The sequence below is a fragment of the Leptinotarsa decemlineata genome, unplaced genomic scaffold (assembly GCF_025532065.1).
Source record: "Leptinotarsa decemlineata unplaced genomic scaffold, Ldec_3_MD MMD2_tig00004677_RagTag_RagTag, whole genome shotgun sequence".
NCBI classification, from domain to species: Eukaryota; Metazoa; Arthropoda; class Insecta; order Coleoptera; family Chrysomelidae; genus Leptinotarsa; species Leptinotarsa decemlineata.
In genome coordinates, this window is record NW_027412610.1 from 719,236 (window position 1) to 734,383 (window position 15,148).

The 15,148-nt window shown below is 36.2% G+C and overlaps 1 protein-coding gene and 2 long non-coding RNA genes across 3 annotated transcripts in view; all 3 read left to right on the forward strand.

Moving 5' to 3' along the window:
• LOC141484149 (disks large 1 tumor suppressor protein-like) overlaps positions 1-15,148 on the forward strand; it is a 278,878-nt gene that overhangs the window by 70,492 nt on the left and 193,238 nt on the right. The window lies entirely within an intron of this gene.
• Positions 1-15,148, forward strand: part of LOC141484150 (uncharacterized) — a 74,101-nt gene that overhangs the window by 22,586 nt on the left and 36,367 nt on the right. The window lies entirely within an intron of this gene.
• Positions 11,194-13,193, forward strand: LOC141484151 (uncharacterized). Its single transcript, XR_012466505.1, has 2 exons — positions 11,194-12,659; positions 12,720-13,193. It is a non-coding gene; the product is annotated as an uncharacterized lncRNA (long non-coding RNA).

The following is a 15,148-nucleotide window of genomic DNA, read 5'->3' on the forward strand; positions in this document are numbered from 1 at the left end:
GAGGAGCGCCATCATGCATAAACCACATATCTCTTCGGGTTTGCAATGGAACATGTTCCAAAAGTCCATTCAAATCGTTCTGAATGAACTCCAAATAACGTTCTCCATTCAATCGGTCCTGTAGAACGAATGGTCCTATAAGATGGTTTCCTATGATACCAGCCCAAACATTCACGTTGAATTTCCGTTGGAGTTTGGTTTGCAATATCCCATGGGGATTTTCTTCGACCCATATATGGAGATTATGAGAGTTGATAACTCCATCTCTACTGAAACCTGCTTCATCAGTGAATAAAACTCGATTAATAAAAGTCATATCCTCTCTTTGCCTATCCATGAACCAATTGGCATATTCCAGTCGTGCTGGAAAATCTTGAGGTGTCATGGCATGTACCTTCTGGATGTGAAATGGGTGGAGCAGTTGTTCCCTAATTATTCTATGAATAGTGGACTTGGATGTATGGAACTGTTCTGATAGATTTCTGATGCTCATTGAAGGATCATCAGCGACGGCTTCCAAAATATTTTCCTCCAATACAACGGTACGTAAGTAGGAGATTTGAGCCGGTTCTAAGCCTCCCCCCACCACTATGACGTATTAATTGCTTTTTTATTGGTTGTTGTTTGGTGAAGTCAAGGTGATGTGACCTTGAAGGGTGTGGTGTATGGATCGTTCAGAAATTTTTTCCCGGTTCTAATCCTCCCCCCACCAATATGACGTGTTATTTGCTTTTTTTGTTGTGCAGTGAAGTCAAGGCGTTGTGACCTTGAAGTGTCTGGTGCATGGATCGTTCAGTTTTTTTTTCATATGAGATTTTGTGTGTGTGTATGTGTGTGTGTGTGTGTGTGTGTGTGTGTGTGTGTGTGTGTGTGTGTGTGTGTGTGTGTGTGTGTGTGTGTGTACGTTTACATATATTAGTGGAACACTGTGTATATAAAAAACAGTATTTGTGGCAGACTTCACAATTGTGGTATACTTGCACGCTCATACCACAATTTTTTCGTTGATTTTCGCATAGTTCAGCTGATGACGAGTCTGTCTATACCTACTTCGTAGTTTCAATGTGTAAGATGCCACTAAGACCCTTCATGCATGTTGCTACACACACCAATATTTGTGGAATACCGAAAGTCACTGCTTTGAGCGCCCTCTATATGGGTTATTTCCAGTAAGTTTTTAGAATATCTGGCTGTAGCTGTGTAAATAATATTCTACCTATTCGTGTATATTAGTGGAATACCAACTGGATTATTAAGTTTTGTTACTTATACATTCGGAGAGAAAAACAATCGATACTTTCTCATTATTATAACAACCATTGTACAAAAAAACGATTCATGAATACTTTATTTGGATTCATTGGTACAGGAAACAGCATGCAAAATCAATTGAGGTAAAACAAAAGAATTCAAAAACTATTTTTCAAAAAGTATGAAAAATCGTGAAAATGATCTTATGTATAAGTAAGAGTTGGGATAGAGATTTAAATACATCAAATCCACTCTTAATGAAAACTGAATGCATATATATATATATATATATATATATATATATATATATATATATATATATATATATATATATATATATATATATATATATCTAGTTGCAATAGTTGAAAAACTAGTTGAAAAAACCAGACATCACCAGAAGATGGCAAATGAGACTTTGCCGAAACGTTGTGAAAATAATCCTTATGGGGAGAAAATACACAGAACACGGAGCGAAACCCGAGAAAACAGCTCATCATATATATATATATATATATATATATATATATATATATATATATATATATCGTTGTTACACGACGCATGGTCTGTCAGTCATCAGGAGATATAATTTTTTTATTTATTCCCAGACTGAGTACTTGATATGAGCAGGTAGTTTGTAGATAATCAATAGCTTGTAGATCCTGATGATCTCAACTTGGCGAGTAAAACGCATGTAGAGTGACAGTGACATAGTTTTCGTGTTTTTATGAAAAAAATAATAATTTTGTATGGGATTTGTGGACCTGGAATTATCTACACTGTGACCTCCCCAGATCTATTGAAAATATTATGATCTTATGTTACAGTTCTTCATCCAATATCATCCATTATTACCAAGGAAACTTCAAAGGAAAGTTTAATATGATACAAATTTTGCTAAAAATATAATTCCAAATCCAAGATTTCAGGCATTTTCAATCGAAGGAACCAATATATGCCCAAGAGAACTCCGTCAAATTCAGAACAAGAGATATCAAACTAGTTTTCTATTCACGAAATATAACTTTCGGATGTCAAAGTCCTTTTTTAAAAATTAATTTTATTAACACAAATTGATGTTAACAGTATGAGAGCAAAATTATAACTGAATTACAAAAGTATTCTTCCCATGAAGATAAGAATGCTTGCACATCAGTTTCCCAGAATCGCGAGATTCTGCTTCAGCATGGTCAGCGGTTCACATGGGAACGGGCGATATAATTCCTAATTCCTCCCCCCGAAGATTCAACGTAGGAGGGTCAGCGAGGAAGTTGAACCCTAGACATCTCGATATCTTGACTTGGTTCGGATGGTCCATTGGTTTTGCACCCTCTGAAGCCAATCTTCTTGTGCACTAGGTACAAACAAATTGATACTAGGACCAAGTAGATAAACATCGTCCAAAAACTTGGGATATGTGCTACGTCTTCGAAAGATATAATCGGTTCGTTTTCCATTATTGCTGTTTTAATTGAATGAAGTTCGTCCAGGTTTAGGTCATCAAGTTGGATCCCTATTGATTTGGGTGGCTCTGGCTTCCCTTCGTCCAAGTCTGGTAAGATGATTGGTTCACTATTGGCAACTTGGTGATCGTTGGTTATGATTTGGTTGCCACAGGATAACTGGCATCCAATTGGAATGTCGAATAGATAACTTCCAGGTAGTAGGTTCTCGATTTCGTTTTGGTTCTGGCACTTGAATTTGGTAGTTTGTTGAGCCGGTAGGAGGACAACCCATTTGTTTGAGTTGTCTAGTTGTCTAATGGCTGGTCTCGATAAATGTATGACAGTCTGCTTACAAGTGGAGGTGTTCTGGACATTGAGTAGCTGGATTTCGCATGGATTGTCTTCTGTCAGCTCTTTGATGTTGGTGGATGGGCAGATATAGGTTCGATGGGAGTTCCAAACAAGGATCGCTCAAGAATGCATACAATTTTTCGTTTTTTGACAAATATTTGTTTTGAGGTATAACAGCCTTAAACTGACCCTTAGTTAATATCGGAATAGAAAATAGGTGATAGTAATCGAAATTTGATGGATGGGTAATTGGAATATGCAAGATATAGGTTATTCTGGAATTTGATATATAGCTTTTGAGGCTAATAATTTTTTCATAAGGCAAAGTATTCTCGAAACTTATTTCAATTGGTAGTTGGTCTTTCTCAACAATTTTATTCAATTTTTGCAGTTCTCTGAACAAATCTTTTGTTTTTATAATACTAGGATGAAGAATGTTCAGTCTGGAAAATTGTATTGAGTTTTCAACATCTTGCAAAATTGAATTTATGATTTCAAATGTATTGATTATCTGATTCAAGATGTCTTTGATAAACATAGAGTTTTCTTTATACGTTTGATTTTCAACAATTTTTGCTATTTGATTAATTTTTGATTCCAAAAGCCTTTCGTTATGTTTCACTTGCTGAACTGTACTATTGAACTGATCAATTATTGAGATTGAGAGTGAGGTTTGCTTCTTGATATTCGTTACTAGATTATTTTGATTATCTTGTAATTCTTTGATCAGACGGTCATATTTTTCACCATCGTTGGAATCTAAATTTCCTGTGATCGACTTGAAAATGGATCCAATTCCGTTTATAAGACCGCGCTTTGTTCTAAGTGGATGTGGTAAAATATTGTTGAGTCTATCAGTCACCTCCTTTTCCGAAAATTCTAATATTTTTAAATAGTTAGATGTGTCCCATGAGTAGTCTTTGTGACCGCCTCTAAGTGTCCTCACATTTTTTGAATGGAATTTCAGTTTATTTACCTCCAAGATTATTGGATTTAAATCATAATAATGAATAAGTGAATATGCGTGCGTTTCGACTTTGGCTGTTCCAAGTTTGAGAGGAATAAGTCCTGGATTGTTATTTAGGTTTTGTTTAGATATATTTTCCCGGAGTCCAAGATTTCCAGATAATCTGAAAAATTAATCAGTTTTTAATGGGAGATGAGTATTTTTTGAGGGGGCGTTTTAAATTGTCCATGTGAATTTTTTGTTGGTTTTCTGTAGAAAATGTTTTTATTGTATGATCGACCGTTTTGATTTGAGTTGGTTTTTGAAATTTATTTGCATCCTTTTGCCTAATATGTTTTTTCACGTAAACTTTTTGTTTGGTTTTGAATACAATGGGATCATCGCGTTTTTTATTTTCTCGTTCTACTATCTTTTCCTTTCGCTTTATTAGATCCGAGTTTATTTTGGAATAGAGGAGTTTCGATCGTTCCTTGTGATCATTGGTGTAATCATTTAGTAATTTCCGATCAATATCAATATTGAAAGGATCATTGGTTGAAATGTGACCACTTATGATGTCAATTGGCTTGAGTTTTGTGACTGAATGTATGAAGTGATTGTATGCCAAAATTGCGTACAACATTTTCATTTTTGGAGGGGTTTTCAAAAATCCTCTAGTGTTGAGTAGACGAATGTGTTCTGGAATGGTAGAATGGAACCGTTCTATCATTCCATTGGATTGAGGATGGTGTGGTGATGTGAAATGAACTTCGACTTTGTGTAAAGCCAGGAGTTTCGAAATGAGAAAGTTATTGAACTCGGTACCGTTGTCAACGATAATTCGTTTGGGGATACCATGATGAGAAAAAAATTGAATGAGGTTGTTGGCTATTTCCGTACCTGTCAAGGAGTTGACTGGGTATGCCTGTGCGTACTTTGAAAAACTGTCTATGATTGTGAGAAATTTTCTACTTTCGATAGTGAATGTATCCATATGTACGATTTCGAAAGGTTTGGTTGCTGTAGGGGTGATGTTGAGCTTCATTTTGATGGGGTTTCGCTCATATTTGCTTTGTTGGCAAATAAGGCATTGAATAATATATGTTTGAATGGTTTCTTTTATGTTCGGCCAGTAATGTTTTTCCTTAATTCTTGCGAAAGTTTCGTCAACACCGCGGTGGTTTGACTTACCTTCATGGTGGTTTTTGATAGTTTCTTGAACGTCTTCTTTTTTCGTAACGTCCAGAAGCTTTTTGGTACACCTTTTGAATTTTATAGAGGGCCACTTGAAATATTTTTGAATTGTTGCCGAAAATGGTTCATAAAGTTAGGGGTTTTCAAAGTAGACATGGTACTGCACTCCTGGGGCGACATATTCTTTGATAAAATTCAAAATATCGTTTTCTGTATTATTTTGCGATATTTGTACATGAATTCTCATCTTTTTCTCGAACAGAATGGTAGTTTTCGGTTTGGCCGGAGAATGGAGAACTGAGCTAATAATTAACTGATTGAGCCCTAGGTTCACGGCACACTGCGCTATTGGAATTGTTACAACAGGGTTTTGTTCAGCATTTGAGTGAATGGTGTCATCTTCAAGGTTCTCGCGTTCTGGTAGGAGTTCATCTTCTATTTGTTCGATATTAGGTTGCAATGGTGAAGAAATGTCATTTTTTTCATTACCTGTGGAAGGTAATTCATTGTCTTCGTGTATTCTGAGTTCTGGTAGAGGTTCATCTCCTGTACGTTCGGTATCAGGTTGAACTTGTAAAGAAAGATTGTCATTTTCTGTGTGACTTTTCGGAGGTAACTCGTTGTCCGTATTATTTACATGCATTTCTTCAGGAGGAATCATGATGGGAGAATATTCAGTGTCCAGGTTGGGTTCTCCAATAATCAAAATATCGGAAGAGGGTTGATAATCTGGGGTTTCAAGGCAACGACTTACTGGGTTTCCTTGACCACTGAAAGTGACACTTTGATTTGTTAGACGTTGTGATTCGTCTAGTATGTCATCCAATTCCTCCCAAAAGGTTTTGGTGTCCTTAGTGTGGATTTCGACACGGGATAAAGCATCGGCGTTGGTGTTCAACTTGCCTTTTTTGTAGATTATGGTATAATCGTATTCCTCTAGTTTGATCCGCCATCTCAGCAATTTTGAGTTGGGGTCCTTCAGAGAGAATAACCACTGAAGGGGTTTGTGGTCAGTGACTATATTGAACTTTCGTCCAAAGAGATATAGGCGGAAGTATTTGGTAGCACATACGATCGCGAGGAGTTCTTTCTCAATGACTGAGTAATTTTGCTCAGAGTCATTCAGGGTCCGAGATGCATATGCAACTGGAAGGTCTTGGCCTATAGGGCCTTGAGAAAGGACAGCTCCTTGGGCGAATTTACTTGCGTCCGTGGTGAGATTGAAAGGTTTAGAAAAGTCGGGGTACTGCAAAATCGGATCATTGATTCACAGGTTTTTGCAGATATTGAAACATTCCAAAAACTCTGCATTATGTTCAATTTTTGCGCCTTTCTTCAGGCATTTGGTTAATGGTTTCGTTAGTCTAGCGAAATTATTGATAAAGCGTCGATAGTAACCTAACAAACCCAAGAATCCTTCGATCTGTTTGGTGGTTTTTGGGACGGGGAAATTTTTGATGGCTGTGATTTTATCTGGATTCGGCTTGACACCTTCGGGAGTCACGACTTGTCCCAGATAGGCTACTTCCTTTCGTAGGAATTCCGATTCATCCAGCTGAATTTTGAAGTTTGAGCTTCTCAGCCTGTTGGAGACAGATTTAAGGCTCTCAAGGTGTTCTTGGAGGGAAGTCGAGAAGATAATAATATCGTCGAGGTATACCAAGCACTTTTCGTTCTGGATAACACGAAGGATATTATCCATTTCGCGCTGAAAGGTAGCTGGCGCGTTTTTCAAACCAAATGACATCCTCAGGTACTCATAATGGCCATGTTCCGTATTAAAAGCTGTTTTTTCAATATCGTCCTCTTCCATTTCAATTTGATGGAAGCCACTGGCCAGGTCGAGTGTTGTGAAATACTGGCATTTTCCCAGTTTGTCAAAAAGATCTGTGATGTTAGGTAAAGGGTATTTGTCATCTATCGTTTTCTCATTGAGCTTGCGATAGTCAACAACAACCCTCCATTTTTGCTTCCCAGAAGCATCGACCTTTTTGGGTACCACCCAAATTGGCGATGACCAAGGAGAATTGCTTGGCCGAATAATTTTCTGGTCGAGCATTTTTTTGATGTGATTTTCGACTTCTTGCTTGTGTATAAATGGGTACCGGTATGATTTTGTATACACCGGTATTTCATCAGATGTTCTAATTTGGTGCTATACACGGCTCGTAAAAGTCAGCGGGGTATTTTCATAATAAAATATGTCAGAGAATTCTTTGCACAGCGAAAGTATCTTAGATCTTTCCTCATTCAAATGGTCACATCGAATTTTTGAAAAATCTAAATTTTGCTTAGGGGAATCATCAAAATTATGAAAATCGATTTTTTGAATTTCGTTCGTATCAAATTTTTCAACAGCGATTGGTTCTGAAAAATTCAGGGTTACTGGTTTGGTGGTGTTGTTCAAAATTGTAGTGAGAGCTCTACCTTTATTTGCAACAGTAAGACACTCTGGCAATTCACAATTATGGAAGCGTTGGTGAGGTATTATTATTTAATCATTCTGAACTGATGTTTTGACCTGTATCACTTGCTCAGATCTTGGAGCAATCGTAATTAAATTGAGATCGCTTTTTGTTTTTTGAAACTTCAGTTTTATTTTCGCATAAGGAGTGATAAGATAGCCATTACCAAAATCTAGGTTAGCTTGTAAAAGTTTTAAATTGTCAAGACCAATTAATCCTTTGAAAATGTCATGAAATTTGAAAAGGAAAAATTTTAAATGTTTTTGTTGTGGCAAATTGAATAATTTTGAAGCGGGCATAGATGCGCTATATTTATGAGCTGATTTTTGGAAAACTGCGGAAACAATAAACGGGTTGTATTTAATTAGATTTGGAAACAGTTTTTGGGCAATTTCTGGATCTATAAAAGATTTCGTGGAGCCTGAATCAATGAGAAATTTTGCGTCATATTCCGGAAATGTTATATATGATAATTCGCTAGAACTAGAATTATTGAAAGAAATGATTTGCGGAACTAGGTTTGATTGTTCGTGGTTGGCATCTCCTGAAAATTTACCTCGGAATTGTCAAAGTTACTTTTCTGATTTTCATTTTCGCAGTATAGAAATTCGTCATAATGTTCGTTATAATCTTCCTCAGCGTAATATTCCTGTTCGCTATAATTTGGTTCATTTTGAGTGTCACTAATTAAATAATTAAATATTTCCTCTGATATAAAATTCCTTTGGGGTTGATTTTGAAATGAGTTTGAGGGACCTGATTGATAATTAGGGGCGTTTCTTGTCGAAACACTCATTGGTACTGGTTTATTTGTTTGATATGTATTTCTGGTGGATACACTCATGGGTGTAGGTTTTGTGAAGTTCTGATTTTGATTTCGATTGGGCCTGAAAACATTTCTGTTTTGAAATGGTTGTCTAAAAACTTGCGCGTTGGTAAAGAATTTTTGGGGTTGGCTTGGTGCTCGTGGCTGAATTGGTATTGGTTGTGAAGGAAATTGATTTTGCTGTCTGAAAAAGTTATTTGGTGTACTATAATTATTGACAGGAGAAGAATTTGGCCGTCTGATCTGAATTGGTGTTCTAGAAGGCTGAAAGTTTGGTCTAAATGTATTCTTATTTGAGAAATTTTGGAAGTAATGTACATTGTCTTACTGTAAAACAAACTGCAATGCTTCACTGAGAGATTTGGGTTGCATACAACGTATTGTAGTACCCAAGGGTTCCTTGAGCCCAGAAAGAAAGGTTTTCAATGTCAAATTGCTATATAAATATCTTTTACACCTTTTAGATTCTTGTGTGATTTCGTGAACGTCGATATAATTGCACAATAGGTTCAATATATTTAAACACCTATCATAGAACTGTTGAGGCTTTTCATTAGGGGATTGCCTAAGCATAACCATGTCTCTGTTTAGGCAAGTTTCATCCCTTTGATCGGCAAAGTTTCTGGTTAATGTATCTTTGAGTTCTCTCCAATTTGAAACATTCTGTATATTAGCTACTACTTTAGCATTGCCTGATAATTTTGAAATGAGACAGATCAGCAAATAAACATTTTGAAAGCTTGTCGGCTCAGCCACATCATAAAAAGTATTGATTATTGAATCACAAACTGCTAGATATCTATTTAAATCATTAGGGTTGCCGTCGAATTCAAGCACACACCTAAGGTATTCTGAGTTGAATTGATTAGCCATTATTATATTTGAACTACTAGAAGAATTAGGCAAAGAAACTGAAGAGTCAGCTGAAGGGTTTTCGTTATTCAAATTTAACTTTCCAAGAATTTGAGATGAGTTATCAATAGACATTTAAAAATTACAACTTACATTAAAATTGTGAGAACTTTGAGCATCCTTTATAAGGTAGACGACTGGTTCCTCGATTTTTGATTTCCAGAAAAACTTCCTTGCGAGACTGGACGATTCTGTTCCACTCCCCGATGATCTGCCTGTTGAGGGTAGCTAAAAGTCCACGATGGATTGGGTTTCTTGAGGTTTGAAGAGCCACTCCTTCACCTCCACAAGACAAAAAAACAAGTTCGATACCCGATAAATCGCTGAAACGAAAACTGCACGTTCGATACGTTAAATTTCGAGTATCCTACCGACTGCGCCAAATATAACTTTCCGATGTCAAAACCTTTTTTAAAAATTAATTTTATTAACAAAAATTGATGTTAACAGTATGAGAGCAAAATTATAACTGAATTACAAAAGTATTCTTCCCATGAAGATAAGAATGCTTGCACATCAGTTTCCCAGAATCGCGAGATTCTGCTTCAGCATGGTCAGCGGTTCACATGGGAACGGGCGATATAATTCACGGACGACAATTTTCCGGGCCAAAATATGTGGGAATCTTGCAGAATACAGATGAACTCCCTATTAGTTATCAATGGGATCAATGGTTGCGATAAGATGAATGTGGTTTACTCAACTTCAGAATATATTGTGGTTGATTATTTCAGTAAAACATTTTCAAATTAATAAAGTCCAGTGGCTTGTCCTTTTAGATCACCGGATTCAAATCCATTATATATTGATTCAACAAAATGTAACTGTGGATTGAATTGAAATTTATAGTCTTCTACCTGAAATATGGTACAACTCTGGCTGTTGCATTAGATATTTCCGGGACGTTTGATGGCTTTTGGCACCAGGGTTTCGTCGCCAAGCTTCCAATTTACGACTTGCCCCCACAGTTATATTCCTTGCTATCTAGCTTCCTTTCAGACAAATCACTCCACATAGAAGTTGATGAAGTTTCTTCCGACATTCTATCTATAAATGCAGGCGTCCCACAGGGATCAATTCCAGTACTAACACTGTTTAATCTTCACAACGACTTGTTGAAAGCTACATCTTGTCCAGTGCACAGCTTTATGAACCATAGTATCCTTCACACTCCTTTTCCACCAAAGAAGAACATGGAAGGAAGGTGAACAATTTGATTGTGGACTTGGCAGAAATTCTAGTATGGATATCCAACAAGTTGGTGGACAAAATAGAAACAAATGTTCATAATAGAACTTTATGATCGATTTTCACAGATTGATAGTTAACAAAACCGCGACATATGTTTCACCATACAATGGCTTCTTCAAGGCAAAAATATACTAAATTATATCATGAACACAATTCTTGAATTCTAATTTTCTATCCATAAATTACTAGCTTAAAATCTAATTACAAATTAGGTGTCCCTGAAATCAGCAAATAATATTTTTAGTTTTCCAATTATTATATAATTATTATATTAACTATCATCTATTCACCTGATAAATACATTTGTGTGGTGAATAAATTTTTTCTTATACTTATTGGTGAATTATCTGATACACTCAACCCATAGAATGATATTTGTGGAATATTCCTCACACACATATATGTTGTGCTACATTAGTGGAATATATGATACACACTCACCTCGAAGATTAATATTTGTGGAATATTTCGTACACACCCTGGTCTGATGATATTAGTGGATCCAGGGTGCCACAAATAGTTTTTCAACATATATGTCTTATCCGGGGAGTTAAGCGAAACAAATTAGTTTTCCATGGTTCTGATTTTTTTTAGCATCACTTCAGCTATATTTCAGAGCTGGCTCCACAAATACCTTTCATGCATGGGATCCACTAATATTATCAAACCTGTATGTGTGTGTAAGAGAATGCACGGTACAGGGTTTCATCATGTGCTTGTTTGTCTATGTACAAACATACGTCTGAATACTTCGAAGATCCTCCAAGTAATGAATGCTCCATCGGTGTGAGGGCACCAAGTTAGTGGTGGAGTGACGTCACAGCAATAACCGTTCAACGGCTAGAGAGCGACATGTTCACTCCACGACGTGTGGCAGAGTAATGCGTATTTATCGGTCTGCTCTCACCTCCCTCGATGTAGTGAAGGATGTGACGTAACGCCCCAGACTCGCCATCAATGGTGACACGCAGGCGGGCGAGGACTGTGCTAACGTCTGTCCTCTCCGAGAGCGCAACGACAATTGCTTGTTCGTATCGCTCTCGAAGCAGTGAATGATGTGACGTAACGCATCACCCTACCCTCGCTATTGATGGTGACACGCAGGCGGGCGAGGACTGTGCGAACGTCTGCCCTCTCCGAGAGCGCAACGACCACTGCTTGCTCGTGCCGGCAACTGTTATCGCATCAAATTGGGAGATGGGCTTGGCTGTGACGTCAGGCTTCTCTAGTGGATAGCAACTAGCAATGTGAACCTTTCACGGTTTCATGGTGGGGGTGACTCGCACTGTTTAATATAAAAGAAATGCCTGGTACACTATGAAATCAGTAGACGAATATATCTGCAGCAGTTAGCAATTGGTAGAGTGTCATTCAGTTCGTAATAGAAGGAAGACGGTGAGTGTATTTGTCTGTTGGAAATTGTTTATATTTTCATATAAAAGTAGACTTGAATAAAATTAATAATTTGATTGCACAGGAGGTTGAAATACTAGAGCAAAAGGCCTTATCATCATTGCCAATTGATGAAGTGTTCATAATTAGAAATATGTCAACTTATTCTACACGATTTGGTAAATCAATTTTATTAACTTTGCAAGATGTGAGCAATGATAAATTATTTAAAACATGGCTACCAAAACGTATTTCGTTGCAATTCAGTGATGACGATATATCTTGTATCAACTCATCAGGTGGTAAATATACGATGGTGTATTTAGGACAGAGCCAACAAAGTTTTGCTGACATGAAAACGCGATCTCTAGTTAAATTCAATATGATTGAATAATAATAGTAATAATTTATAGTGAATTTCTTTAGGTCATAGCTTACAAAGTTTTTTGGTGTGAAAACGCTAACTCTAGTCAAATTCAATATGATTGAATAATAATAGTAATTATAATGAATTTCTTATTGTTTTATTAATATTCATATATTAGATGATAATTATATGGAAATATAAACATTACTAACTTAGTTGAATACACTCACTTTGTAACTACAAGTAAAATGGGAATGTGAGTATTATATCACTGAAAAATTGGAGGTTGCTCATTGTTTTTTTTATTCGATTTCAGTTCCACCATTTAAAGATGTGGATGCAGTACGCAAGTCAAGATTGGGTCGATGTTGTAGATCTCAAATCATCGGTTCAACATTTGTCGTCTAAATTGAAGGTGTTGGGTGATGGAGCCGAACATGCAAGCAATTATGATATGAGTGTATGCTATGATGAAAAACAAATCGAATTATGCCTTCGTGATGCTGAGAACTATTGGAGTGGTGCAGAAGTTTGTAACAAATTTTTGGATAATGAATTGGAATTGTGGCAACTTTGTGAGGTTATGATTGAACTGAACCTAAGAAGATTCCTGTATAGCCTCCAACCATACTTGCCAGAATGGATTATTCATCACTTTGAATTGAATGATGAAAATCGAGAGGAAATTGAAGATGGTTGCGAAAATGATGATTATGAGGAAGAAGTTATTTTAGATAGTCTGTATGTTCCTGTAAATCATAAATAATGTCAAATAAAAAACTTTGTATTATTTTCATGTTATATTTATTTAAATCTCATGAAATACAATAGAAAATGATTACAAAACAATAAATATGATATAAAATACAATACATGATATAAGTCACTTACAAATAAAAAAAAGATCATAAAACAGTATATGATAGAGTGAAAAAAAGTGTCAATATCTGCTATGAACTGAACCATCCAATGCATTGTATGTTAAAACTGTATCATGCAAAATTAATGGATATTGTCTGGAAACTTGGTCTTCCTCGTCTCAAACTCAATCTTTATATCAATAGTTGATGATTTTGTTGCATTCGGTTGATGGGAACAATCGATGACGAATAGTGGATTCTCTCTAAATTGCCCAATGTCCATCAGAGGTTCACTCATATCTTTATCATAATAACTTCGCTGGAAACTCTCAAAAGCATAATAAGCAGGAGCATCAAGTTTTTTATCGAAATTCAAATTCCAACGCTCATATGGATAAACTCCAGAATTCAAGTATACTCGAATACTATTGATATCAGCAGTTGTAAATTTTGTAATATGCTATGTTCTATCTTCAGATGTGGTAGTACTTTGGAATGCGATGATGACAAAACGGGGAGTTTCCAATGCATTAGTTGTTTTGATGGCCCATATGTCTGAAGAAGTCCCACGTAATGATGGTAGTTCATAAAGGTCCCACATACGATACGCCAACTTGATTTTGGCATTCAGACCGCTTTTGTTTATTCTACTCAAAAGTTTGAGCTTGTGTTTATCATCTGGTACAATATGTCTCATTTTCCATTCGATTTTATTTATTTCCAAATCAGCATCAACCTCACCTATATACGAGTTTTTGAATGATCGAGCGATAATCAAAATCAATTCCTGTTTGGCATTCAAGATACTTTTGTTGTAATCTTCAGCAAAACCCATCAAATATTTCAGTGGTAGTTTTCCACTAAATACATGACTGTTTGTATCCAAGATATCTTGCTTCAATTGTGAAAGTCCCCAACCAGATGTCAATAATGTGTTAGCATGAGATTGTCCAAATGATATCATGGTTTTCATTGTAGATGTTATCCCAGGTTTTCTAACAACAGCCACTTGTTCACCACCCATTTCATAACGAATTTCGTCAAAGAGAAATGCAATTGCATTATTCGAGAGATAGCATGTTTTCGCTACATCTTTGGGGGTGAATTTACCTTCTATGTAAATGAAGCTGTCGGCAATATCTAGTATAACATCTTGATTATTGATTGCAATTCTGATTTCATCCGAATTCCTGAATAGCGGTGATCCATAGGGCTTATATGTGTGCTCATGTAAACTTATGAGAGAATGATCGAGCACTGGTTCATTGAATATATTCAACTTTTCACTGTTTGTTTCGAGCACCATTGTTAATTTCTCACTTTCAATCCAATCGATTTCAAAAATTTAAGATCATTCACAGACAGAGCGTTATGTGCTAACTGTTTAGCATACACTTGTGGAATGAGCTTCTTTTTATGCACACTTTTCTTTTTATGCACACCTTTCTTTTTGATAGTGCAACTCGTTTGGGATCGTTCAATGTGATTTTGTCTATTGTAAATGAAACCCATAACAACAGTTATTCGATTTTCTTCAATTCCAAAATAATGAAAATCTATTCTTCACTTCCAAAATCGATAAAGTTATTTTTTTCATCCAAAATACGCACTGTAATGTTGTGAATCAATTGACGACCCTCTGGACTGACAGGCATATATATAATACTGTGTGGTTCTTTAGTAAGATTGTAGCCAGGTTCAACATCAATATCGAATGAGAAAAGAATGTGAGATTCTTCACCATTTATATATGAACCAGATATTATATTGCAATCTAAGCGGATAAGTCCCCCAGTTGTAATGTTTATTGGTAAGATGATTCATGTATCTGATTTGGTGGAAATATTCCATGAGCGAACCCCATCATTTCTGCTATAGAATTTGG